Source organism: Spermophilus citellus (assembly GCF_964194105.1).
Source record: "Spermophilus citellus genome assembly, chromosome: 6".
Lineage (NCBI taxonomy): Eukaryota > Metazoa > Chordata > Mammalia > Rodentia > Sciuridae > Spermophilus > Spermophilus citellus.
Window position 1 is genome coordinate 117,553,249 of NC_138187.1, and position 27,757 is coordinate 117,581,005.

At 38.6% G+C, this 27,757-nt stretch overlaps 1 long non-coding RNA gene across 1 annotated transcript in view; it reads left to right on the forward strand.

Annotated features, from left to right (window-relative positions):
- The window catches only part of LOC308650925, a 124,797-nt gene that overhangs the window by 51,225 nt on the left and 45,815 nt on the right, over positions 1–27,757 (forward strand). The window contains exon 2 of the long non-coding RNA XR_014022438.1: positions 8,892–8,967. This is a non-coding gene — a long non-coding RNA (uncharacterized lncRNA). The remainder of the gene's footprint in view (positions 1–8,891; positions 8,968–27,757) is intronic.

Consider the following 27,757-nt stretch of genomic DNA (forward strand, 5'->3'; position numbering starts at 1 on the left):
GAATATATGTAAATTGTTTAATGCTTATTTTATATAAAATAAAAAAGGGAGAGACCTCAAGAAAGTGTGGAGAAATGTTAATAATTAGTGTACTTAGGTAAAGGGTTTATGGATTTTCATTGTACTATTTTTTGGGGGGATGGTGGTAGTGCTGGAGATGGAATGTGAGACCTCACACATACTAGGCAAGGGCTCTTCCACTGAGCTACATCCCCAGTCACTGTGCATTGTACTGTTCTTGTGACTTTCCTGTAGGCTTAACAACAGTTCTCTAAATTAAAAGTTGTACTGAGAGACAATGAGAATGGGAGAAGAGGAATTGGTGACAGAGGACAACCACTTTTGGATCTAGTGCACAAGTAAAGGAATTGGCTTTAGATGGGAGCACAGATGCTTCCCTTTTAGTGTCATCCAGGAATGCAGAGTTTATGGGTTTAGACGCCAACAGTTGTTGGTAGACATGGTAGAGTGAGTCTGCTGAAATGATCTTCTGACCACTCAACTTTCTTACTAAGATGGGAAATAAGGTCAGATGAGCATGAGAGGAAGTAGTAAAGAGCGAGGAGGTATAAAGTAAGGAAGCAAAGGCACTAAGGAAATATACTATGATTGCTCAGCACCATTTAGTGGCCACCTGAGGTTCAATTTCAAAAAGTCTTAGTGTGAGACTAGTCAATGTGGTGATATGTTTTTTCTTAGTCATGTTCAGATACTTTGTCAAGGATATGAATGTTTGAGTGTTGGATTTAATCAGGGTTGTGGTTTTCCAAGAAAGTACAAAACTAGAGAGGATAGGAATTGTCAGTGATGTATACAAAGACCTAGGTAATAAGTGATTGTTCATGGAGTAAAGCAGGTGAGGAAGAAGCCTGGAGAAAAAGTTGTATAATTAGTGAACTGGAGATCCTGCTGAGGGGAATAGGAGTAAGAGTTTAGTACCAAAGAGAATGAGCTACAAGTAGAAGGTGGAGGTCAGAGAGAAGAAAGTATAAAATGGAATTCATAGAGGGGTTATTTACTGCCAGTATTAAACCATCCTTGCATTTCTGAAATAAAACTTCCTTAATCATAGTGTTTTATTCATTTGGTAGATTACCAGGTTTCTATTTTATTTAGATATTTTGATTTATATTTGAAAGTTAACTCTTAGTTGCTTCTTCTGATATTAGAGATAAAGTGGTTTTAGGAAGCAAATTGGGAAGCTTTTCATAATTTCAAGATCAGATAAAGATTAGCTGTTGATCATTCATCCTGTGCCTTTCCCCACAGTAGATTTAAGTCACCTTACCAATTTCTTTCAATAGTTACTAGTCTATTCAAAAATTTCACATCCTTCCCCCCACCATTTTTTTTCTGGGGCTGGCAGTTGAACCCAGGGCCTCACACATGCTATATAAGTGCTTTTCTACTGAGCTACAGCCTCAGCCCTTCCCTTTTAAAACTTTTTCATTTAAAAATTTTAAAATGAATTAAATTTTTTAATGAGACAGGGTCTCAATAAGTTGCTAAATCTGGCTTCAAACTTGAAATCCTGCATCAACCTCCTAATAGCTGGCATTACAGGCATGTGCCACTGAGACTGGCAAAGACAAATGGGGGGAGAGAAACGGAGAGAGAAGGGAAAGCATATGGAGACCTTCAAGGATACATAAAATTATAAGAGGTTATGAGGGGCAAGGGGGAGGGAAAAAAAAAAAGGGAGAGAATTGAACAACAGCAGGGGAGGTAGAGAGGGAAGATGGGAGGGGAGGGGAGGGGAGGGGGGATAGTAGGGGATAGGAAAGGTAGCAGAATACAACAGTCACTAATATGGCATTATGTAAAAATGCGAATATGTAACAGATGTGATTCTGCAATCTGTATTTGGGGTGAAAATGGGAGTTCAAAGCACAATTTGAGTCTAATGTATGAAAGATGATATATCATGAACTATGTAATGCGATAAATAATCAATAAAAAAAAATAAAAATTTTAAAATGAATTAAATTTTTTAATGAGACAGGGTCTCAATAAGTTGCTAAATCTGGCTTCAAACTTGAAATCCTGCATCAACCTCCTAATAGCTGGCATTACAGGCATGTGCCACTGAGACTGGCTAAGTGTTCCACATCTTTTAAGAAATCATTGTATATTATTAGCAAATTATTTCCTTCTTATGGGCTTCAAAATGTGTTGCCACAGAGTTGTGTGAAATATTCTCTTTCTCTCTCCTTTTCTTTTGGTATTGGGGAGTGAGTCCAGGGACACTTAACCACTGAGCCACATCCCCAGCCCTTTTTTATATTTTATTTAGAGATGGGTCTCACTGAGTTACATAGGGCCTTGCTAAGTTGCTGAGGCTGGCTTTGAACTCATGATCCTCCTGCCTCAGCCTTCTGAGCTGCTGGGATTACAGGCGTGCACTACCATTCCCAGCATAATTCTTTTTTGATAACTGCTGCATCTGTGATTGTATCCCCTTCTCATTCTCAACTTGACTATTTGTGCTTGTTATAGTTTGGATCTGGAATGTTCTCAATGGTGCATGTGGTAAAGACTTGGGTCCTCAGCAAGGGACTGTCAGGAAGTGGTGGAAACTTAAAGAGGTGGGGACTAGTGAGAGTTTATTGGGGACATCAGGAGCATGTCCTGGAAGGAAGCTCCTTCTTTTTTTTTCTTTCGATATGAAGTTATGAGGTGTATGGTTTTGCTCTTCTATGTGTTCCCTCCATGTTGTCCTGCAAAGGCCCAAAGCAATGGGGTCAACTGATCATACAACAAAACCTCTAAAACTGTGAACTAAGATAGACCTTTTTCTCTTTGTAAACTGATTATCTCAGTTATTTGTGTTAGTAACAGAAATCTTACTAACAGTGGTATAAGTCAGGGACAAATGGTTCTACTTTATTTTATTTTTTTTTCAAAAACAAGTGTTCAGATTTATTTATAGGATCTACTAATTTTATTTTAATCTTCTCTAATACAAAATTTTAGATAATTCCTTCTTCCTATTTGTTTCTCTTTCATTTTAACACTCTATCCTAAATTTACCAGTGTGTGGATTTAGTTCATTTTCTTTGTTTTTGTAATTATGAAGGCATTGTAAGTTGTGGATTTAGGTTTTGAAAAAGTCTGAGGAAGATGATATAAATTCCTTTTCATTGCTCCTCAGATAGTTTGTGAGTTAGATTTCCTGTTTACTCCAAGGACATTTGTGGGTTTCCAACTATTCAGTATTTTTGGAATCAAATTTTTGTTATTTATAATCTTATTATATTATTAGGAAAAATAGCCTGTAAAATTTATATTACATTCAGCTTGTTAAATTTTTCCTTTGTGGCCAACTACGTAACTTGATTTTGCAAATGTTTCATTTGTAAGTATGTACTTTGTATTTAAGGGATGTAAGTTTCTGTTCTATTAAAAAATCAAGTGTTATTTAATTTACCTTTGACTGAGTGTTCATAATATTTGTTAAATTTTGTAAGAAATATATTTAAACCTCTTTCTATATTTGTATTTTGTCATTTTTCTTTTATTTCTATTTTTATAGATTTAACTGACATGTTACATGATGCATATAGGTTTTTTTTGCATGTAGGCTTATCACTATTTTTCTTCTTCATAAATTATGCTTATTAATATAATGTTATTCAATGTTTAATGCTTCTATCTTTAAATTCTACTTGTCTGATATTTTTCCTTGCTACTTTTCTTTTTTCTTGACATTAAGCTGGTACTTTCTTGTGTTTTCCATTATTGTCAATCATTCTTTATCATTTTTAAAAGTTTGTTGCTTGTAAACAGAATACAGCTTTGTTTACATATTTAATCTACCAGCATTACTTTTTAAATGAAAGGATTTAGTTTTTTTCCACTGACTATAAAGACATATACTTACTTTGTCTTTACCTCCTCTAGATGCTGAGCACCCTCAGATAGCTGTAGGGGGTTCACTCTGGATCAGGTCTGGTTGTCTGCATATGTATGGCAATTCTACCATAGAGAGGAGGCTGCTGAAGCATCCTTTTTTCCCAGGTCTCCTTGCATTCTTCAGCTTCAGGGATAGGGAAGACTCAATCCCTTCCTCTATCTCATTTAAAGATTCCATTAGGCCAAATTTCCAAAGAGAGACATTAACACCAGTTCCCTTTGCTTAATTTTCTGCAGAGCCCAAGATCTAATGCACAGATAGGTAACCATGATCCTTAGCAGAAATTTGGCTCCCAAGGTGTTTATAGACTGGAGTAGGGAGTGGGGAGGTTGAGACTTGAGTTGTGGCTACCATTTTTCTAGCATATTCTCTAAGACTTTGCATCTAGTGTTTATGACAAAACTCTCCTCAGTTTGGATATGTATGGGACTTAATTAACTTTACCACACAATTACATCATATTTTGAAAAAACTCAAGTTATCTTCTTTCCTTGAAATACTTTGGCTCATGTTTACTAACAATGTGTATCTGTAAATAGGCCAATAGGATTGTTGAACATTAATCCAATGGGAGAACACAAGTTGTTTGTTTTTATCATCAAACTGCTTGGCCTTAGTTTTGAAAACATTGTTAAAGTATTTTATGCTCCATATATTCCCAGAGGCTAAAGGCAGTGTCTAAAATATTCCTTCTATGTTTTTCTGTTTTGCATGAGTCTTTTTCTGTTTTGTATGAGTACTTTTTTAAAAAAATTGAAAAAAATTTAACTTGTTGACGGAACTTTATTTTATTTGTTTATATGCAGTGCTGAGAATCTAACCCAGTGCCTCACACATGCCAGGCAAGGGCTCTACCACTGAGCTATAACTCCAGCCCCTCTTTAGTACTTTTAATATGAACCTATCTATTTAGTGACTATGACAATGGTTCTTAACCTCGATTCTGTGTCAGGATTACTTATAGAATTAAAAAAAATACACTCAGGTTGCATCAATATTAACTTGGTGTCTATGGAGCTTAAACTTCTTTTTTTTTTTTTTCCTTTTTTGATAAAGGATCTTAGGTAACTGGTATGTTCCTGGGGCCTTAGTTTAACATCATTGCTGTACTTGTTATCTTTCTCATTTTCCTTTTTCCTGAAAAAAAATGAAATAATTAAAATTCAATTCTAGCATATTCCAATGGCTTTAAAAATTTTCAAAAAGATAGACTCTCCTAATCTTTATATTATACATTGACCCTCCACTGCTACTGTACTGAGCATTATCTATTTATTTTCTAAGGTATTCTTTCAATTGCAGAAACAGATCGATCGCCATTCCCTTACATATTCATTGCTGAAAATGGGAGCAAGTGTGGGCACAATGATTTGAACAGTGTATATCCCTTTGAATCCATGTCAGTTTATATTTGTGCTTCCATATCCATTCTCTTCTCTTCTCTCCTTGCTCTTTCCCAGAAGGCTGACTGGTACAGACTGTAGTGTTAGGTAGGAGACAGGGCCTACGAATGGGATGGAAAAGACAGACCACCCCTTCTGCCCTCAGCCTCCACTTTTACTTGACAATCTGCTTGTGGAAACTGGGGCATCTTGCAGTTAATGGAGGAGGACAGATGACCACAAGGGGACTTCTCCCTGAAGGGAAAGTCCCTTATCTTGGGTATATATGATGGTTGAGAGACTGACCTAAAGTTAAGTGTTGGTAATTAACATATCATTAGCATTGTGGTTTGTATATCCTCTTTGCATTTTGGTGGCGGGGAAGAAACTTATGTATACACAATAGAAAAGAAATATGTCAGGTCCAGTTGTCAATCAAGGTGTCAGTCAACCCAAAATCCACCCAGGGGAGAAGGAGGAGAACTAGCATAGTCCATTAAAAATGAGCTCCATAGTGTAGATAAGGACTTAAGCTGGCTCACTCTGCTGTTTCAGTGTGTTCTCTCACTTTTAATACACCTTTGCTTTGCTTGCAAACCTCTAGTGTGTAGCTCGGTTCTTTGTTCTGGATACAAAGAACTTGGACCTGGGACCCACTGGGATTCTCTTCCAGTACACTGGTAACAATAGCACTAGGCTCTCTTCCTGGTGGGTTTGGGCCATCTGAGAACCCTGAAAAGAGTAAAACTAGTGTATTCATTCCCCCGTCTCCTTCCATGTGAGGACTGCAGTTTGGCTGTGGCCTCAACTGAGGGTCCCTCTTACTTTCAATATACCTAACTTTACATTTGCTTTAGGAGTTCCAGAATCCTCTCTTTTGTTCCTCTGGACGAGGAAAAGTAATAGCTGCATGATTACCTTGTTATTCCCTGTATCTTAGTAAAGAACTCACTATAATTAAACCTTTCCTGTGTTCCCCTACCATGATTATGCCATCTGTTTCCTACTGGTATACTGACTGACACTTTCTTTTCCCTATGATAACAAATGATCTTGATCTCTCTAGAGCTTGGTAGATCAAGGCAATAGTATGAAAGTGGCAGGATAGTAGTTTTTGTAGTAGATGTTATGATGTGTTGCCCAGATCTCCTCTTTGCAGACTTAAATATTCTTCCACAGTTGCTGAGAGTGTTGATGGCTGAGTTCCCTACTGGTGATTGTCCTCCACTGAAGAGGATTGTTTACACCCAGATAATATCTCTTCCTGGGGGCCGCTACATCCAGTGACTAGTTAGTGTAATGTGGGGATAAAGACACATGGCTCCCTTGTCCCAATTTGGGATAACTATGCAGGGTCATTCCAGCTTTAGAAATCTCTATATTACTGGTTGAGGCCTTTGTTGTGGTTGCCCAACTTTTCCCTCTATCTTGTCTTTCTTCACTCTCCAACAGGTATTGATCCTGAGCATTCTTACCAATAAAATTTCTGCACAGAAATCTGAGTCTAGGGAAACCAACCTGTGATGATCTTCAGTCTACTCCCCTTACCCAATTGCTTTCTTGATATGTCATTATTTTTTTTTTGAGGGGGAGGGTAACTGGGGATTGAATTCAGGGGTACTCAAGCACTGAGCCACATCCCCAGCCCTATTTTTTATATTAGAGACAGGGTCTCGCTGAGTAGCTTAGTACCTCACCTTTGCTGAGGCTGGCTTTGAAACTGCAAGTCCTCCTGCCTCAGCCTCCTGAGCCGCTGGGATTACAGGTGCACCTGGACCGATATGTCACTACTTTTACCCATCCCTTACAGATGGGAAAAAAGACCAAGGGTCTTCACTCTTAAATCAGTTTCTAACACAAATGAAGTAATAATGAAAATATGAGGAAGGACTAATGGTAGTGATTCTAGGCTTGAAAATAATATGAAGGACTTGGTGAAGTGGGTCTCTTAGCATCTCTTGGATCAAGATGCTTAATTTTATTCTTAGAACTGTAGAATAAAAAGAGGAAAGGAGAATGGAAATGACAAAGATAAATGTAGAAGAAAGTAGAAGAAGATGGTGGTCAAATGGACTATATGGAGATATTTTTGAAGGATATTTTATTAGTTAGGTTTTTGTCACCGTGACCAAAATACCTGATAAGAACAACTTCAGAGATTCAGTTCATGGTTCACTGACTCCATTGCTTTGGGCCTGAGGCAGAACATTATGGTGAAAAGCACGGGAGCATTAAACCCAGGGCCTTGCCCATGCTACACAAATGTTGTACCACTAAACTATATTCTCAGCCTTTTGTCTTAATGTCTGCATTAGTATTATACATTTTTCTTTTTAGCACTTCTTTATCTGTATCCCACACATTTTGATATGTTGTATTTCTATTTTAATTTAATTAATTGTATTTTAAAAAATTTTCTCCGAGATTTCCTGTTTGACACATGGATTATGTAGAAGTGTATTGTTTAGTTTCCAAGTATTTGGAGATTTCCCTTCTTTATCGATTTCTACCTTGATTTTATTGTAGTCAGATAATGCACTATAAGATTTTAATTCCTTTTAATTTGTTGAGATTAGTTTTACGGCTCAGAATACACCACATCTTGGTGTATATTCCAAGGGCACTTGAAAAAAGTATGTATTCTGGGATTGTTGGACAGATTGTTTTATAAATGTCAGTTATGTTCTGTTGGTTGAGAGTGTACTAGTTTCCTAGGACTGCTAGGACTTTTATAATGAAATACTAAGATTGGGCGGCTTAAACCACAGAGACTTCTATTCTTACAGTTCTAGAGACTGGGAGACTGAGATCAAGGTGTTGGAAGGTTTGATTTTCCCGTAACGTGACTCCTTGGTAGATGGTAGCTGTCTTGATGTGTCCTAACTAAACAATACACTTCTACATAATCCATGTGTCAAACAGGAAATCTCAGAGCAAATTTTTAAAAATACAATTTAAAAATACACACATTGTTAACCTCTGCCTTTTATTTCTAATTGGTATATTTAGTATTTAGACCATTTATATTTAATGTAGTTATTGATGTGTTAAGGCTAATTTCTGTCATTTGTTTTTCTGTTTGCTCACTCTCTTTTTCTTTTTTGTTTATCTTTCCTCTTTCATTCTGTAGGTTACCAGAATATACTTTCAGAATTCCAATGTGATTAATCCATAGTTTTCAAGTGTATCCCTGAATAATTTTTTTAGTTACTATAGGCATTATATTATCTATATATGTTATTCCAGCCTAACAGTGCCACTAATTTACCATTTCAAGGGAAGTATAAAAAGCTTATCTCTCTTTGTATCCATTTTTCTCCTTTTAAAAATAATTATATTAAGAATTACCTCTACATACATTTGGACACTGTTATAATACGATAGTGTTCTAATTTTTACTTTAGTAGTTAGCATAGAAAAGTCAAAAGAAGAAAAACCCTAGTGAATTCACTTATTTTACTTGTTTTTCCTTCCTTCCTAGTATTCCAATATTCTTTCTTTTACATTTTATTTTCTGTAATGAGAATTTCTTTTTAGGATGTGATGGATATTATTTAAAACTTCAGTTTTAACCAGCTTTCTCTGTTACCACACAGGCATAATGGCAGGAAGCATTTCCTCATTACTGCCACATGGAGGTAAAAGTCCAAGTGGCCTTTGCTGCTATCCAAGGTAGGGAGTTTCCTTGTTATTGCTGGGCTGGGCTGGGTGTTCTGGCATCCTAAGTAGTCACCCCTGACACCATGGAGAGGGAAGTTTGTTACTGGCTGGAGAGATGTAAGTATTGGCTTCATTCTTGGCTCTTGCTGATACCATCTCAGCAGGAGTGATGGGTGCCTCCTGGTACTGAGCTCCCAATTTGGCCTTTCCTGGCATGAGCAGTATGAGGCCTATTTTTTTCCTGTGATATTTGCATACAGCAGAATGGTTAGTGTCTTTTTTTTTTTTTTTTTTTTTTGTCTTGCTAGGCTTTAAGAGCAGGTTTTTGCTGGAGTTGTTTTTGTTTTAACTGTTTGGGTTTCTGGATTGCAGGCTTCTTCAGCTCCAAGTCTAGGATACATGAAGCAAAATGAAAACTCAGGCAACCCACTTCTGTGTTTTTCTCACAATTCTGAAGTTCCTAGCAAGTCTGTCCATTTTATGTTTGTTTTATATATGATATCCAGGACTTTTAGTTGTACTTAGCAAGAGGAAAGTAAATCTACTCTATCTTCAACAAGTAAAACGAAGGATCTTGAAATGGTTCTTTCTTCGAAAGAGTAGAGTAATTTTATTTTTTTTCCAATGTAGTGTATTTTTTTTTTAAGAAAACACAGGACTGAAAACGTATTCCAGGTAATTTTACCCTTGCCTTGACAATGATGATCATGCAACATAGTGTGTCAGGATTTAAAAATCTGCCTTATTGGTTGGGTTGCCATTTAATAGTTGATGTTCTTGTTGGTTCTCAGACTTCCTTTCTATATATATAAGGCAGCTCTGGGATTTCAGTCATTGAGCCTAGAGTGCCTATTTTAGTCTGTTAGCCTAGAGGCCTCTCATCTCAAATAATTCTGTTTGGGAAGTGGTCAGGAAACTGTTTATATTTGTTTGTGGAAAATAGATGAACTTCTCAATCAACAAATGTATGATCAGACACTAGCATATCTGGGATTTCCACTGGGTCTTGAGCAGCTGGTAAAATTTGGTAAGAGGGTGGTAGAAAGGGATAGATTTCTGAATTTCAGAAAGTTGCTCAAGTTCAGGTACTTTTGGAGTGACAATTATATAACAGGACTATCTGCAGTAAAGGGAACATTCTGGAATGCACTGTGAAGAACACATCAAGTTGACTGGAAGTCTAAGAGAGACCTTAATGGCTTATCTAATTGGGTTCTCATAACTGTACAATATTATAGTCCTGATCACATTTAAAAACAGTCGATTATTAAAAAACAAGGATTTCATTGGAAACTCAACTTTTTGGTTTTGTAAATTGTGATATAAATATATATGTATACTGTATGTGTGCACATAGAATGAAAAAATAAACTGTCTCCTTTCCATCCCACCATCTGGCACCAGACTGAAGACGAAAGGGAGAGAAGCCCAGGAAATGACATTCCCTCAGCCTCTCCAAGGCCACCTTTGATCCTCAGTCCTCTATGAATACACTTAATATGTCTTCACTTCTTATTTCCGTCTTGCACTTAGATAACAACTGAAGCCAATTAAAAAACAAAAAAGGCTAATATATATGACTTACCTGAGGAAGGCAAAGGGTAAGAGTAGTAGCCTATTTTTATATGGCTATAATGACCAACTAATCCTGTTGGGATAGGAGTCCAGGCCCCCCCTAACACATGGAGTTATCATACTTGCATTCTGAAGCAAAATCTAATCTCAAGATTGGAAAGGGAGCAGAGAGGAAAGAACTATAGGCCCAGGAGGAACCTAAATTTTTCCATAATGACCACTTCAAGTGTGGAATTCTGATGCACTGTAATGCTCATCTGTTCTGCTGATAGGAGCAAGAGGCATCACCCAGGGAAGGACTGGTTTGCTAAAGCATCACCGGTTCTTGAATTCTTGGGCTTAAGGTTATTCAGTAAATGTCTTTCTGTCTTCTTTTCCCAGTATATTCAACGGTAAAGAAGATATATTTGATACCCAGATGTCCTTGTGAATCAGTCTGACTGAGAAGGCTATTTATATATTTCCTTTTATTTTAAACTCCAAAATTCTCATGTGAAGAGGTGAATTCTGTTTACTCTTGGTAGTGATGCAAGACCTCAGTGCATGCCTGTTAGTATGCTAGATTTATCCATGGCTCCCTTTTTATATGCTGCCATGATTATCCCTTCACTTTGGTTTTATTGTAATTCTCTGAAGTATTTAAATAACTTTTGAATATGGTGGGATCTAAATAAACAAACCAAAAATTCACTTTCTTTGCCCAAGCAACATGTTTTTGACTCCTTTTCTTACCTTATCTTTATTTCAACCTTTCCTCCTTCTTGGGAGAACCAGTTTAGACTTGTATATAATGAAAATAAAGATCACATCCCCTTTCATCTTTCTGGACTCCTCAGTCTCACTTTCTAGAGTTAACCATTAAAAGTATCTTATGTATGCTGGGCAATTAATTTTAAAATTAGTCTGAACAGAGAGAGTCTTTTCCCTATAATCTTATGAAGCATGAATAAGAAATATGGAACTCATTACTTCCTGAGATCATTTTAGATAAATATATGAGCAGGCTCAAGCAAGTTTTAGTTAAATTCATGGATAAAGTATCCATCTAATAAATTTAAATGGCACATAAGGATGTTCAGAGCCCATAGCATTTGAAAATAATAAATGGGAGTCAATTCTTGTAAGTTCCTGTACCATCTCTGCATCTAATGTTTAATGATATATGCTGGTAAATGTTTAACTACACCAAGAAAAAGGACATAAACACAGAGTCTGTTTTGTTTTTTTATGATAGAATATTTGAAACTGGATAATTTTTAATGAATGGAAATATTTTGGTCCATGATTCTGGAGATTCGGAAGTATAAGATCCAGGCTCCAGCTTCTGGTTAGGGGTTTCTTGTCACATCATCCCATGGTGAAGAGCAGAAAGGCAAGAAAGATATAGAACAGGTGAGAGAGCAAAGTAGCAAGAGAAGGCCAAATGTGTCTTTTGGTAGGGAACCTATTCTCATGGTAACAAATCCACTCCTACAATAATGGAATTAATCTGTGCCTGGAGGCAGGGGACATGATTTAATAGTGTCTCTAATGTCCCACCTCTTATTATTTTGGGGATTAAATTCTAACACACTTTCTTCTTTCCTTTTCTTTATGTGATGCTGGAGAATGAACATCCAGGGCCTCACACATTCTAGATAGGTGCTCTACCACTGAGCTCTATCCCAGCCTTCTAACACATGTTTTTGGCAATGCATTCAAACCAAAATATATTTGTGTTAATTGTGCACATGCATGTATATATACACTTTGTTATAAGTACTGCAACAAATATTACAGATATCCAGATAACTAGCACACATTTATGAATAACTGCATATGTAATAATCTCTATCATAAATACCATATAACTGATTGCTTCTCAAAGAATGTTCTTTATTTGTTGTTGATTTTTGCTAAGCTTTTGTGTATGTAGCTAACCTGTAGTTGGAATTCAACCACAGCCTGACAAATGGAGTTTCATCCTTACCTGCCAATTCTTTTCTCAGTAAAATTTGTCATTACATCTATTATGTGATCTATAATTATTTTCATTCTTATACAAATCACATTTATTTAGTTATTTTATTTTTTTAATTGATTTTTTAAAAAATAAATGACAGCAGGATGCATTATAATTTTTACTTCACATATACAGTACAATTTTTCATCTCTGGTTGTATATAAAGTATGTTAACCACCAATTCATGTCTTCATACATGTACTTTGGATGATGATCTCCATCACATTCCACCATCCTTGCTAATCCCCTGTCCCTTTCCTTTCTCTCCCACCACTCTTCCCTATCTAGAATTCATCTATTCCTCCCACGCTCCTCCTCCCTACCCCACTATGAGTCAGCCTCCTTATATCAGAGAAAACATTCGGTATTTTGTTTTCTTTTGGGTTTGGCTAACTTGCAAATCACATTTATTTTAAAAAATTCACTTTGAGCTTCAGTACTATGTGTGTCAGAATCTCACTCATTCAATGATCAGTGACTTCTTTGTTGAAATCAGATGATAATTTTCAAATGTGGGGGAATTTAGAAAAAATATAGTGTTTAAAGTTTTTAAAGTACTTGGCTATAGAGATGCTAAACTTTTAAGTTAAATCTGTATCATTAAAGTTTTTCTTCACCTTTTTCTTAAGCCTATACAATCAAAACAATAACTCAAACCCTGACTTTTAGCTTTTGCTGACTTCTGTGGTAAATCCTCCCATAATGCCAATTTCAAGTTATAAACATAATGTCTCTAAGGGGAATTAGGAAGAGACACATAGTAACACTGTTTGGTGGCATTTCCATCATGCACATACAATAGATGTACATAACATTGATAGTGTAGATGATTGTTAAATGTGGCAAAATAATTCAATGAAAATCATATTTATCACTGATTTCAATATAATTCACTAAATTATAATCTTATAATTTATTCTTGAAAATGGTTACGTTTTACTCCTGGCTTACAAAATTCCCGAAACTTTGCCAGCCTGGGTGAAGCAGCTGCTTCACATCACTACTGATGCAATTGTCATAGACAGGGTATTGGGTTAATGCTGGTCTATAAGGGGGATTTCAATTTTTTAGAACTGAATTCTCAACAATTAAAAAAAGTGCTTTTTTTTTCAGCATCTTTTCCTTCTACTCTCACAAGTAAAGGTTACCATTAGTTTCTTATCCTCCTCTCCTTCTCTCTTTTACAACATTTATTCTACTGAATACCTTTTCAGGAGTAATGTGCTCTATAAAGCCAAGTGAATTTTGAAAAGAGAAAAAACAGTAGTGGTGTCCAAAAGTTCTCCCTCCTAGAACTTCCCCAAGGATCAGAAGCCTTCTTTTCCTTGCAACCCCTGACTGGAGTTAGGATGGCCTGTTGGGCCTTGTGTGCCTTAACGTGTCGGGAGGGTGGCAACAAGTTTCTCCTGACAGTCTGCAGTGCCAAGGCCAGGGGCTTCCTTCTCACTTTGTGGGGACCTTTCATGGATTGTCCTGAGATTCTACTCTCACAGACTGTTGGCTGTGTAGGTACCACCTGCTGAGCTGGACCACTTGTGGTCACTTTCTGAAAAGAGTCTACTCTTGTGAATGGCCTTTACCTCTTCCTGCCTTCTTAACAGGGAGAAACACCCTCTGTGCCCACCCTTACCATTGCAAATGGCTTCTTCTTCTATTGCTACAGGTGACATCTGTGAATGCTGCGATAGAGCTCAGCCTGCATCATTTTTTTTTTTTTGCTTTGTAAGTGCCTAATATTTCCATTCCTTCAGCTAGATCTGTTTGTCTGAATCCAATGTGATAGGCATGAAAGGTTAACAAGAGTGTCCTGGGAAAATGAGGATTATGGAAAGGACTCGTGAAAATGTTTGTGACAAGGAAAGCTAGCACTACAAACTTTGAGCTGTATTGAATTCATGACAATTCAGTGAAGATGTTTTACCATATTTGAAACATCACTGACAAGAAAACAGCCTCAAGAGATTTCTTTGATACTTTTTGATCTTAAAAAGAAACATAATTTAGATGTGGAAAGAAGTAGACCTAATTAAGAAAATCCACAAACTCATTTTGTTTTTTTCTTTCATTCGAATGAAAAGATGACAGCTGTGTCTAGAAAAGCAGTTTGGTGGGTTTTCTCTTGCCTACCTATGGTGATATGACCCCATTGTCTTCGAAATTAATACCTTTCTTATGTAATCCTGAGGTCAAGTTTCAGAGCTGTGCTCTCAGACTTGAAAAATAATACTGGGAAAGGAGCAGATAATTGCTTTATGTAGAGTGCTCAGTTAGGGACAGCAGCTGATTCAGGAAAGATTCATGGCTGGGGATGTAGCTCTGAGGTAGAATGCTTGCCTAGCAACTTAGCATGAGCAGGGCCCTGCATTCAATCTTCAGCTTCAGGGGAAAAAAAAAGTATTCAGAACTGGAAGAGAGGGCTAGCAGTGTTATGGAGCTAGGGCCTTCTGAGAAACTGAGGCAGCATGAAGACCCCCCCTTCAAACCCTGATTCTTGCAACCAAATCAGCAAGATCTTTGACATGTATTTCTCTTAGAGTAATAGTAATAAATTTATTGAAGGGGTAAGAAAAGGGGAAGGGGACACTCTCAAGGGAGAGGGTGGGTCCTCTCAGAAAGGATAGGAACAATGTGCCCTTCCTGCACTCCAGTTTTATTGGGAATCCCAGAGAAGTTTCCAGAGAGTCCTGCCCAGGTCAACATCTTGACTTTTGACTGACAATCCGGTGACATCAAACTTTCAAGTCCTGGCTGTCATGGCAACTCTGTCAACTCGGCCCATGCTGACTGGTTCTAATTGGATTCTTAACCATACATTATTATAGATTTTGTGGTTAGGAGGAACTATCCTTATGCCCCAGAGCTTCTGGATTTGGTCACAAGAGGCTCCTGAGATCCTCTCATTGACATTATCTTGGGCCTGCATTTCTCCTGCAGCTAACAGGTAGTTTGCTGAGGAATGCTGAGGAATCTGACATATCCTGTCCACTTAGGCCAGGCAATTCTGCAGATAGCTTTCTTCTTGGAAAAGAAAGCATGTGTGTGTGTGTGGGGGGGGGGGTCAGCACAGTGGGCCCATGTCATAGAATTATTCTCTTAACTTTGTGTTCCCACCATCCTTATCTCTTTGTTCCCTAACAATAGAATCAAGAAAAGACTTGAGAAGCGAGTCCCATCCCAGGGGGAGCAGGTAATTCAGAACCAGGAAAGAATGGAGAAATTGGCAAACAATTTGAGAAGAGCAAAGACAGTTCATAGTAAGCTGAGTCAGAGGGGTTTTATACCAAGAAAGGGTCTTCCATGGGAGCCTCTTGTACAAAAAGTCATGTTTGTTGATGTTACAACAAATCTGTGTGCATCATGAAATGGCCAGTCTCAGCACGGCCACAGGGGAGTTGTGTCTCTCCCCCAGCTCTGGTGATCTTCAAGGAAACTCAGTTATGGCAGAATTTTGTAGAAAGTGACTTAATATTATGATATGTCCTAGCTTATGGCTGCGAATTTGAAAGTTCACAAAGTATTTTGTGGGATCACATAATTAATGATCACATAGGTTTTTTAAAAATTAGTATGTTAGGGGACAAATAGATGAGGATGGGCCCACTGTGCTGACCCCCATATACTTTCTTGAACCCAACCCCCATGCTTTCTTTGCCCAAAAGCAATTTACCTGCAGCCCTTTGGCCTAAGTGGACAGAACATGTCACATTCCTCAGCAAGCTACCTGTTATCTGGAAGGAAATGTACGTAGAAAATAACATTGGCCCAAGTTACTTTGAAGGGGTAGACTTTTGTGACCCTTCTCACAGACCAGATTCAGGAAGCTAAGGCTAATTCCTCCTAACCATAAAACCTGTAAAAATTATTAAGCATCCTATTAGGACCACTCAGCATGGGCCAAGTTGACAGAGTTGTCGTTACAGTGGGGACTTGAAAGTGTGATGTCACCCTGTTGTCAGTCAAAAGTCAAAAGGTAGACCTGGGCAGGACTCTTTGGAAACTTCCCTGAGAACCCCCTGTACAACTAGAGGGCAAAAGAGGCACATTGTCCCTATCCTCTCTGAGCGGATCCACTTTCTCCCTTGAGGGTGTCCCCTTCCCCTTTTCCTATCTTTTCAATAAACTCATTCCTGTTACTCTGAGCAACGTGTCTGAAATATTTCAGACTTGGTCACAAAAATTGGGGTTTGAAGGTGGGGGGTCTTCATGCTGCCTCAGTATATTGGAAGGTCCAAGATCTGTAACAAATAAAGATATAATTTCCCTCCTTCAGAAAAAATCATTGTGAAGAATGCTGAGAAAAGATTTAGTGACCATGGAGCTTGTCAGGGGGCTGTTGGTGATTCTGCCATTCAGCTAATTGATTTCTCAATTGAACATTTCCTTTCCTTTGGTGAAACAATTAAAAAGGACTTTTATTCATACTTATGTATTTAAAAATTTGTTCTCTCAATAGATAATTGGTTAAGGATAGGATCCCAAAGAACATTGAAGCTGAAACACAGGCATAATTCTATAAATTAATCTCAAAATAATCTTTACCATATTTAAGTTTCATTTATCTGTTGAAAATTCTTCGATAATATGCTGATATGCTTCTACTACTTAAAAAAAAACTAATGTTAAAGAGGTATGGTGATGATGATTATAGGGAACAAGAGCTATATACCAGCAATGCATTGTTCATGGAGAGAGTTTTACCAGTCTATTTTTTGTTACTATAATAATGTACCTGAGGCAGGCTCACTTTATAAGAAAAGAAGTTTATTTAGCTCACAGTTTTGGAGGCTGAAAGTCTAAACAGCATGGCCTAGGTTCTGGTGAGGAATACCTATAGTGGGAAGAAAGCACACCACCAAATAGGAAGCTAGAGAAGCTGGTTGGGTCCAGGCTTGGGCTTCTATAATAGTCTTCTCAGGAGAACTAACCATAGTGCCCTGAGAAATATCTCAGTCTCTCTTCTGTGAGGGGTGCCCTCATGAGCCCAAAGACCTTCCTGCTAGGCCCAACTGTTAAAGATTCACACTACCTCCCAATGTGGCTACCTTGAGGACCAAGCTTCCAGCACAAGAGTATTTAGCTACTTAGACTGTGTCTAAAGCACCAAGGATTTATAAGTACAGGTTTAAAAACTACTTTCCTACCTCCCTCCTTCTCTCCCTCCCTCCCTTCCTTCCTTCTTTTCTTTCTCCCTTGCTTTCTTATTTTTTTGGTACTGGGGATTAGCCCCAGGAGTACATAACCACTGAGCTCTATCCCCAGCCCTTTTAAAAAAGTTTGAGACAGGGCCTTGCTAAGTTATTGAGGCTGGCTTTGAACTTGGGATCCTTCTGCCTCAGCTTTATAAGCCACTGGGATAACAGGCTTGCACCACCACACCAGGTCTTTTTTCTTAATTTAGAAACAAAATATAAAAACTGTGAAAAATTCCATTCGTTGCTACATTTATTCAGTTATATTTCAGTCTAATATATATTATATATAAATAAATTTTATACCTACATTTATACTTACTTGTACAAAAGCATATATTGTGTATTTTAAGGTTCACAAATTAAGTAACAGGTTGGGTATCACTTATCTGAAATGATTGGAGAAATGTTTTGAATATTTTTATATTTTGCAACATTTGCATATCCATAGTGAGATATCTTGGGGATGGGACTTAAGTCTTCAGCACAAAATTCATTTATGTTTCATATATTCCTTATACAGATAGCCTGAAGATAACTTTATTCAATATTTTTGGTAGGCACATGCCTTTTAACTGTGACCTGTCACATGGGGTCAGTGTGTGGGGCTTGTGACATCATGTTGTGCTCAAAAAGTTCCAGATTTTGGAACATTTCAGATGTTGGAATTTTGGATTAGGGATATTGAAACCTTTTTGATATATGCCATGTACACTTTTTCTTATAAATTTTTATACATAAAGCTAATTTAATGAAACTCAGATCCAAATGACTCTTCCTATTTTATGGTCATTATTAATGATACTATTAATAGGACTTTTATGATGCAACTGATACTATTCTCATCTAAAACTAAAGCAAGTGTTAATTGAAAATAATTTCTTTGTCATATATGACTCAGTTTTTCCTAAGAGGGTTTAGGGAGGTTTATTCCTGAGGAAGGAATTCATAGTTCATATCATACTAGAAATGCTGCTACACAATACTGAAGCTGCATGAGCCCTTTGAAAACATCTGGGCAGTTGCCTCTGTGGTATAGGTGAAGAAAAATACCACTTGAAACTGCATGCGTTTGTATGATACAGACCAAATGCTGTACCCTGGGACCTGCCACACACCGTGAAAATTTGTTATAATATGACTTGTTAATAGTCCAGATGGTTCTCAAAATACTTTCCCTCTGAGGTTTTCTCTTTTATAAACAGAATGCTTGAAATTCATTATTTTCGTAAGAAACACTGAGCAGGAGACGTCCGATAATTAAATCTCCTGGCTTAAAAAACAGGGGCCTGCTTCTTTGTTAGTCAGCACTACCCTGTGAACAGTGGATTGAGAGTCAATTTATTGTCAAGGGGCACAGAAATATAGTGTTTGGGGTAAACAAATATATATATATATATTTTAAACTAGTAAGTATAACTATCAAGTAAGGAAAGGCTAGTTTGAACTTTTACCTTAGTTTCTATTTACTGGATGGACTTTTGTGATAAATATCTTTCCCATCCATTGCATCCATTGCACTCTACCTAACTGAGTTAGGCCCAGATGTCCCACACCCTTCTATCCCATAGGAACCTGAGGATGGAAGCAAATGCAGAGACTTTGAGAGTCCCTGGAGTGTCTACTTAGGTGCTTATATGATTCTTTCTTTTATTCTACTCCCTGCCAGTACCCACTGTCTATTGTCTCCTGGAGGGAAATAAGTGGGTGGTACCACTGGAGAGTGCTGGGGCACAGTGCTGCTTCCAGGCTTGATGCTGCCTGACAGAACCCCTATAGTTCCAAGAACAGTAAGCCTCCATATCCATGGATTCTAAACTATGGGCATGGAGAAGGACCTGGGAAGAACAACACAGCTGTCCCTCAGGACAGCTGAGGGAGGTTAGTTCCAGGTCCTCTGCAGATACCCAAATCACCAGCTGTTCACATCTCCTTACATAAAATGGCATACTTCTTGTATGTAACATATGCATATCCTTTATGAATTCAATCAAGTATGGATCAAAAACTTCTAGAAAAAATTCCATCTATGTTGAATGTGTAATAAAGACCTTTTTCCTTGTCATTATTCCTGAAACATTACAGCATAACAACTATTTATATAGCACTTACATCATATTAGGTATTAGTAATATAGTGATGATTTAAAGCTCATCCTTATCTGATAATTGCCCACTAATTAGAACGACTTGGCAGATGTGAGGAATTCTACTTGGTGAACTGGAAACCATCTGGTGTGTTTGTAAAATGATATTTATGCATCACAACTTTCTAAAGATAGAATGATGTAGTGGAAATCCTTAGAGTGAGTCTCAGAATACTTTGACTTTTGTTCAGACTCTACTGCTCAGTGTCTATCCAGCTGTGGAAAGTAACATCAGTACTGGATCTCCATTTTTCTTATTTGTAAAATGGCTACTATAATAATTCCTCTCTAATGGTTGGTTAGATGACTGAGGTTCAGTTGAGGTAGTTTTTTTGTGAACCTCTTGGGTATTAACAATGGGTTCATTGGAGGCACCCATAGTAATTAAATTGTGTCTTAGTGCGTATTTGCTTCCCTACTATATATATATATATATATATATATATATATATATATATATACACACACACACACACACACACACACACATACCTGGAAGACCAAGATCAAGGTGCAGTGGAATTGGTATCTGGTGAGGGCTGATCTCTGCTTCCAAGATGGTGCCTTGTTGCTAGAGGGGAGGAGTGCTGTGTCCTCACATAGTGGAAAGAATGGAAGGTGAGGTGCTCTCACCTCTGGGACAGGAACTAGGCTGTGGTAACATGGTTAATTATATCAAGAAGCTCAGAAATGTCAGTAAATATGGGACCCGTTATAGTGCCTTGCTTTAGAAAATGGTGAAGAAAATTGACATCAGCCAGTATGCCAAGTGTACTTGTTCCATCTGTGGCAAAACCAAGATGGTGAGATAGGGCTACTGTTATGCTCGAATTCAGGACCCCCCAAAGACCACCAAAGACCGAGATCGATGTAAGCAGCAAAGAGGTGTTTATTGAGAGCTAGCTCAGTCCTCTGTGAGCACACAGCAATTGGTGACGCTGGGAGGCCCCAGCCCAGGGTTTGCAGCAGTTTTATACACTCTTTGGGGAAGGCAGGGACTTCACATACATCATAGCATCTCTTAGCAAATCATCACACATCACGGGGAAATCATAAAACAACTCTAAAACATGATTAGCACATGGGCTGGCGAGAACAAGTTGGGTAAGAGTGATTGGTTAGAACAAGAGGGGGATTCATTTGAACTGATTGGTTTAAGCCACGAGGGGAGTACGTGCTGAACTACATGGTTTCCCAACATGTTATCAACCACCATAAACTACTGGGGGGTCATCTGGCATCCCAGGTATTTTCCCTGTCTCAAGCTGATTGGTGGTTGCTAGGGGGTTGCTAGGGGTCCTCACCTAGCCTAACTGAGTCAGGGACACCTGGTGCTGCAGATCTCTCCTGTTATTTGTAGATAAACAACTCAGCAGGGTAGGTATGTGCCTAGGAGTGCTCTGTGGGTCTTTCCAAGGACAAGGGGTCACGCCCCCGTCCTTGGACAGGCTTTCCTCCTAGGTAGAGGCTGGTTTCTCACTACCACTGTGGTTCCTACATAAAAACAGTGGCTTGTGATGCCTGGTCCTGATAAACTACTTCCACTCTAATGGTCAAGTCTGCCATCAGAAAACTGAAGGAATTGAAAAACCAGTAGAAGCTCCATCGTTTGAGACAATCGCTATTCTATAATAAATGAGTTGATTTATATAATAAAAAGAAAATGAAAGAGAGGAGTGCTTCCTTCAGTCATGAGCCCTTTTGTAATGGTGCTAATCCCATTCGTGAGGGAAGATTCCTCATGACTTAATCCCCTCCCAAAGGCCACAACTCTTAATGCTGTCACATTGGGGATTTGTGAATTTTGGAGATGACCCCTTGCTCAAAACATTGCAAAGTACTTAAACCTACAGTGTCCTCAGCACCAAGATTTTAATGAGGTTGCATGAATGTTGTCTAGTAGTTACTCTGAAGGAAGATTGAACCACGGAAGTTGTCTTATATAAGCTAAAAATGTGCTTTCTTCCACCATGAAGATCATTGGTAGACATATTTGAGTAGTGATTCTGTTGCTTGGGCAATTTAGCAAGTGCACCATCTCTGTTGTATATTATGGGCCTCTGTCTGCTTTTGTCTCCTACATCTAAAGGGACATAAAGGATGTGAACCAGTATGCTATTGAGAATATTTTAAATGTAAGAAAAGCTCCTTCTACTCTGGTTATGTGGGGTTTAGGAGTTTAGGAACCCCAGAAATTTGAAGGACGACTAAGATTCGTTTTTATTGGTCCATTGGCTATAAAAGGAATTGAGCATTGTCCCCTTTAGATTTGAACATGATGGAACTTCAGGTTGAAGATTAAATATTTGTCTTACAAACATTTATTTCACAAGGATATAGGTGTTAGTCCTGATCCCTAGTTTTGGGGGATGAAGATGGGTGAAACACTAATGACTATGCATTTCTAAGTCACCTAACTGGTGGTAACTTTTCCCACCTGTGACAGAGGATGGCATGGTATATTTCCTTAGGAAGCTTCCTTTCATCTCTCAAAAGAAAGTTAAGGGGAAAAGTAAGATGGAATGACATTATATTATACCAGGTTTGATCAGAGAGACAGAAACACATGAGTGATATAAAGTGAAGTGTTTAAGATAGGGGTTAGCACAATGGAAAGCAGTATGGACACCAAGAAAACTTGATGTAGTCATACCACTCCTGGGTTTATACCCAAAGAACTTAAACTCAGCATAGTATAGTGATGCAGCCACATCAGTGCTTATAGCAGCTCAATTCACAATAGCCAAACCATGGAACCAACCTAGGTGCCCTTCAACGGGTGAATGGATAAATAAAATGTGGTACATAAACACATTGGAATATTACTCAGCCTTTAAGAAAAATGAAATTATGGCATTTGCTGGTAAATGGATGAAATTGGAGAATATTATGCTAAGCTAAGTAAACTAATCCCAAAGAACCAAAGGCCAAATGTATTCTCTGATATGCAGATGCTAATTCACAATAAGTAGGGGAGGGACCAGGGAAGAATAGAGGTATTTTGGACGAGACAGAGGGGAATGAAGGGAGGGGAGGGATAGTGGGAATAGGAATAATAGTACAGTGAATCAGACATTATTACCCTATGTGCATATATGATTACATGAACTATGTAACTCTACATCATGTACAGCCAGATGAATGAGAAGTTATACTCCATTTATGTATGGTGTGTCAAAATACATTCTACTGTCATGTATAACTAAGTAGAACAAATAAAAAATGTACAGAAAATAGGGGTTAGGCCTTATGCAATTGTGGTACCCAGTAAAGGGTGTGAATCTGAATAGGGTGTGAATCTGTGTATGGTGTGAATCTGAAGTTACTATGATTCTGAAGGACTGGCTGTCAGGAAGAAAAGCAGAACAAGAGGTGGGAAGGCATGAAACCAACTAAGACAAGCTGGCTAGGTCTTTTGGAAGCCAAGTGAGGCTCTCTGGTGAGAACTGGAGCTACTGCAGGCTGAGAGGGTGCCATATCATAAGGTGAGCCAGGGTATCAGTGATAACATCCATGAGTTGCAACTGTGTCTCATGCCCTTGACCAACCTTCAGAATGTGAAGGCTGCTACTTTCTACTCCCCTCCAAAATTAAGGAAAAATTTCTCTTGTTGTTAATGCTAATTTGACACCATGCAGGGAAGGACCTTCTGAGAAACATAATCCAGTTTATCTAATGTGACAGAGTACAAAGTCACCAACTACATCTCCATGGGATCCTTCTTCCACCTACATATTCAGAGGAAGTCTTGGAGTTGGATGATTCTCTCACTTTCCCCACAGAATTCTTCTGGGATCCTGTGAGAAGAGAGAATGACATTGACCTCTGATTCAGCCAAGGTTTAGTTCTGAAATGTATGGATTCCTGTTCTTTTGTGGCTCTTTCCTCCCTCCTTCCTCCCAACAACCTGGAGAGATAGGCATTACATCATCATAGTATTACATCACTTGTTTTTCAACTGAGATACTGAAATACGTACAAAGAACCCAAGCATGGGAGAGAAGGAAGAACAATATCTATCCCAAAGAAATCATTCCTTGTCTTTAAGGTCAGCAGCAATAAATTGACAGTCACAGCGAAGTCTGAAGGGAATGGTTGAGATTGGGTAATGCTGTTTGGAGCTCTTCTTTCTTGGATGGCTTGTGCTTGAACAAGCTTCCTCGGAACTGGCCTTCAGCTCTGTGATGTTCACTGGCTTCCCAGTGAGCATACGAGAGCACTTTCTGGGTGAGCATGGACCTCTGCCCATGCTCATTCTGTCGTCAAGTGCATCAGAGAAATAAAAAAAAAAATTGTTCTGGCAGTTTCAGCCCTCCCTGTTCTTTTTCACCACATCAAGAGCATTCCTCGCATTTTAAAATATGAGGTTATACTCATTTCGATCCTAACTTGAGGTGAAAACGTTGACATCTGTCAGTGCATTTCTGAAATCGTCACTTTCTGGAATCTTTCTCTTCTTGCTGATAAGAAACATATGAGTTTAGAAGCATCAATTGACAGACAATGTTCTTGCAACAGAGAGCAAATAACCTGCTGGGTCCTTAGGACTCAGTTTCATAGAGTAGCTGTGTTTTTCTTTTTGGGATATTTATCATTTGAAATACCAACACTTAGTCATAGTGGTAGTTTGGAAGCTTTTCTCTAGGAAATAGGGTTTGGGGCAAAAGAAATAAATGGCTTTCATTTTAAAAAACAATCTACATATCCAAAAGTGATGATTGAGGGAAATTCATCCAACTGACATTCAACGAATGTCCAGGATACTCGGACGAAGAACTCTTGGATCTTTCTAGGCTCTTTCTGTTCATTAGGCATTCATCTGGGCACCATCATTGTCTTCTAAAAATTCATAGAAAAGTCTGGAATACTAAAAAAAATCAAATATTAAGAGTGTTATTAAAAAGCTTTCTAGGCAGTGGTGGAATCATAAAAGTGAAAGAAAAGATTTTATAGAGGACAGCCACTCTTCAGCAAGACTTGAATGTTGAACCAGTGTTTCCTAAGCCAGTTTCCCAGTCTGAGGGCACATGGATTCTTGGTATGTTCAGATTTTTGTTTTTGGAAGTTCAGTTTTCTCAAAATATGTGATAGGATGGGAATACTATGAGATTAGAAATATGAAGACCTTTGGGGAACTTTTTACTAGGTAAGCTTTGAATTTTGTGACTAATTAGGAGATTAGATTGAGAAGTCTGAATGTAGACCCCTGGGGATGCAGAAGTAGAGAGGAATATGAGGGGTGACAGGAGGTAAGATTAAAAAATAAACTGGGCTGTAGATTATTTAGAGGAGGAATAGAGAATTCATTTATTTATTATGTGTTTACTACTTGCAATGCACAGGATATTACACTAGATTCTGGAGAAATAATGGTGAGTAAAACAGATGTGGTCCCTGCTCATGGATATTATATTTTGATATGGGACTTAATAGTCTAATAATTACAGATAAATATAAAATCATATGAGGTCTGAAATATAGCAGTAGGATGATATGGGTGGTGTATGAATAACCGAGAGCCCAACCTAGTCTACAGTGGAAGGAAGATTGCCTTGAGGAAGGTAGGCTTAAGTTGGGAGCTGAGGGTCAATAGAAATAGACTAGATTCTGGAAGAGATGATGTGGGGCAGGAGAGAACTGTAGGCAGAGGCAGCATGTGCAAGTCCTGTGACTGAGGTACTGAAAGAACAGGTTAGTGAGATGAAAATACAAAGTAGAGTATGGTGTGAGATGAGACCGGAAAGAAGGTAAGAGCCAGTCAGGTGGGGGCTTGAAGGCTATGCAAAGATTTCTGGGATTTCTTCAGGGGTGGAGGATAAGAGGGGACGTTTAAGCAAAGCAGGTTGTATAGTGTTTGGGGATCTGGTCACATTTGCATTTTGTGAGTTTTGTAAAGACCACATTGTCTGCTGAATGGAGAAGGATTTTAGGGGAGCAAGAGTGGTGACTTGTGGGAGACCAGTCAAGCCCCCTGCAGTGGTCAAAGTGAGACCTGGAGGTACTAGGACTAGGGTGGTTGCATTAAAGATGGAGAGAGGTAGATGGCTCTGCAGGACCTTCAACTGTCAGAACCAACAGGATGTGGTGACGTATGAGACGTCACCAACAGGATGTGGTGACGTATGAGAAAGAAGGGGGTACTTGTGGGTGTCCGATTTGAATGATGGATAGATGATTATTTCCTATTTTCATAAACTAGAAACATAGTGAAAGGAGTAGGTAAGGGAGGAATGTTAGGGGCTTCTAGTTGGATGTGTGCCTATGGGACTTTGAGGTGGATCTGTGCAGTAATCATTTAGGGATCAGGAGTACCATCTGGGGGAGGGTATGAACTTTGTGATCATCAATTCAAATACATAATGGAAGATATCTGATAAAAAGTGAGTTAAAGGTAGAAGTCTGGGCAGAGCCAGAGCACAAAGGAAGCAACTTGGCAAAGGAACCAGTCACAGTGGGCAGGAAAGAGAAGAATCATCTCTAGTCAAAGCCACTGATGACATCAGAGGGGACAGATTTGACAATATCATGGAAAAGACACTGAGAACCCTTGCATGTTGTCTTAAGAGACTAGTTATTGCTCTTTATAAAACCAAAGACTGGGTCTCTGAAACAGCAAAATAACTTGTTAAAAAGCCAGCGAGTATGTCCAGACGTCAGATATCCTTCTGGACTTGTTTGTCCCTGAATATACTCTTTTCCTCTTCCTCCTTTTTATTATGGCTGCAGCACGATGAAACTAAATATCTCCCTTCTCCAGAACCTTGATTAGACTGAAATCAGAAGAATAAAAGAAACAGCAGCTCACCAACCTACTGAATTTAATCAAACAACCAAATCTTATGTGTTCTCTGCCCTGCCCCACCACATGTACAGAAAGGATCTTTGACTTTCAACGTGTCAATCAATGGATTGGGAAGCGACTGGGAAAGTTGGTGCTTCTTGGTCCCTCCCCAGAGGGTTGCTAGTTGTGCCATGTGCGGGAAGTTGCATTTGTTCTTTGGGACACACAGGGTCCCTAAACCTTGGAAGGCTCTTTAACAAATGTTTCCATCAACTGAAATCTCGAGGACATCACTGTTGGTGATTTATTGAGAAGTCATTAGTCCTTATTGGCCTCCCTTTCCAGTCAACACATAGAGATTACACATCTAGCATTTGTAAGACATTGGTAAACACAGGAGTGAGTAGAAAGTAATATAAATTATGGCTTTCTCCCAGCCTGGCCCATATTCACTGTCCTCTGTAGAGCTCTTGATACCTCCAGCCCCCACTCTCTTTGAATTCCTGATGAGCTTCTCACACTCTTCTGCGATCTGGTTTCAGCAAGATGATGGCTCAGAGATGCTTGGACTCTGCCTTTCTTCCAAGACAGCATTTGGCAGGTTAATTGTAAATTAATCAGAGGCAGATGGATTTAATCAGACTTGCAGAAAGATTTAAAAAGAACCTGGATTTATCAAAATGTTCACCAGCCTTGGAATCATTCTGATAAAGATAACAAAGGTTCATAACACTCGGGAGAACTCTGCATATTTATAGGCTGGGCCTCAAAGCTTTCTGATGTAACTGATACCAATTTTGACCTTCCCAATGGAATGGAGCATTCTTAGACCTTCACATGCTTTCCTATCTGTCCCATGTGGTATGATCTTGTTCTTTCTATGGGATCTGAACTGTTTCACAGGCTGCTTGTGTTCATCTGCCCTTTACAGGCTTGGTTTATGCAGTCACAGAGAAGTTAGCCTTTGGGACTTTCTTCTCCAAGTCTCCATGCTCTCTCTTCCCTAGGTACTGATACTGTCCTCTGGACTCTGCCTGACTTAGGCTTTTCCTCTGTACCCTTGCTCTGGGTGCACAGTCTCCTGCAGGGTCCCATGTCCTGAAAACTCT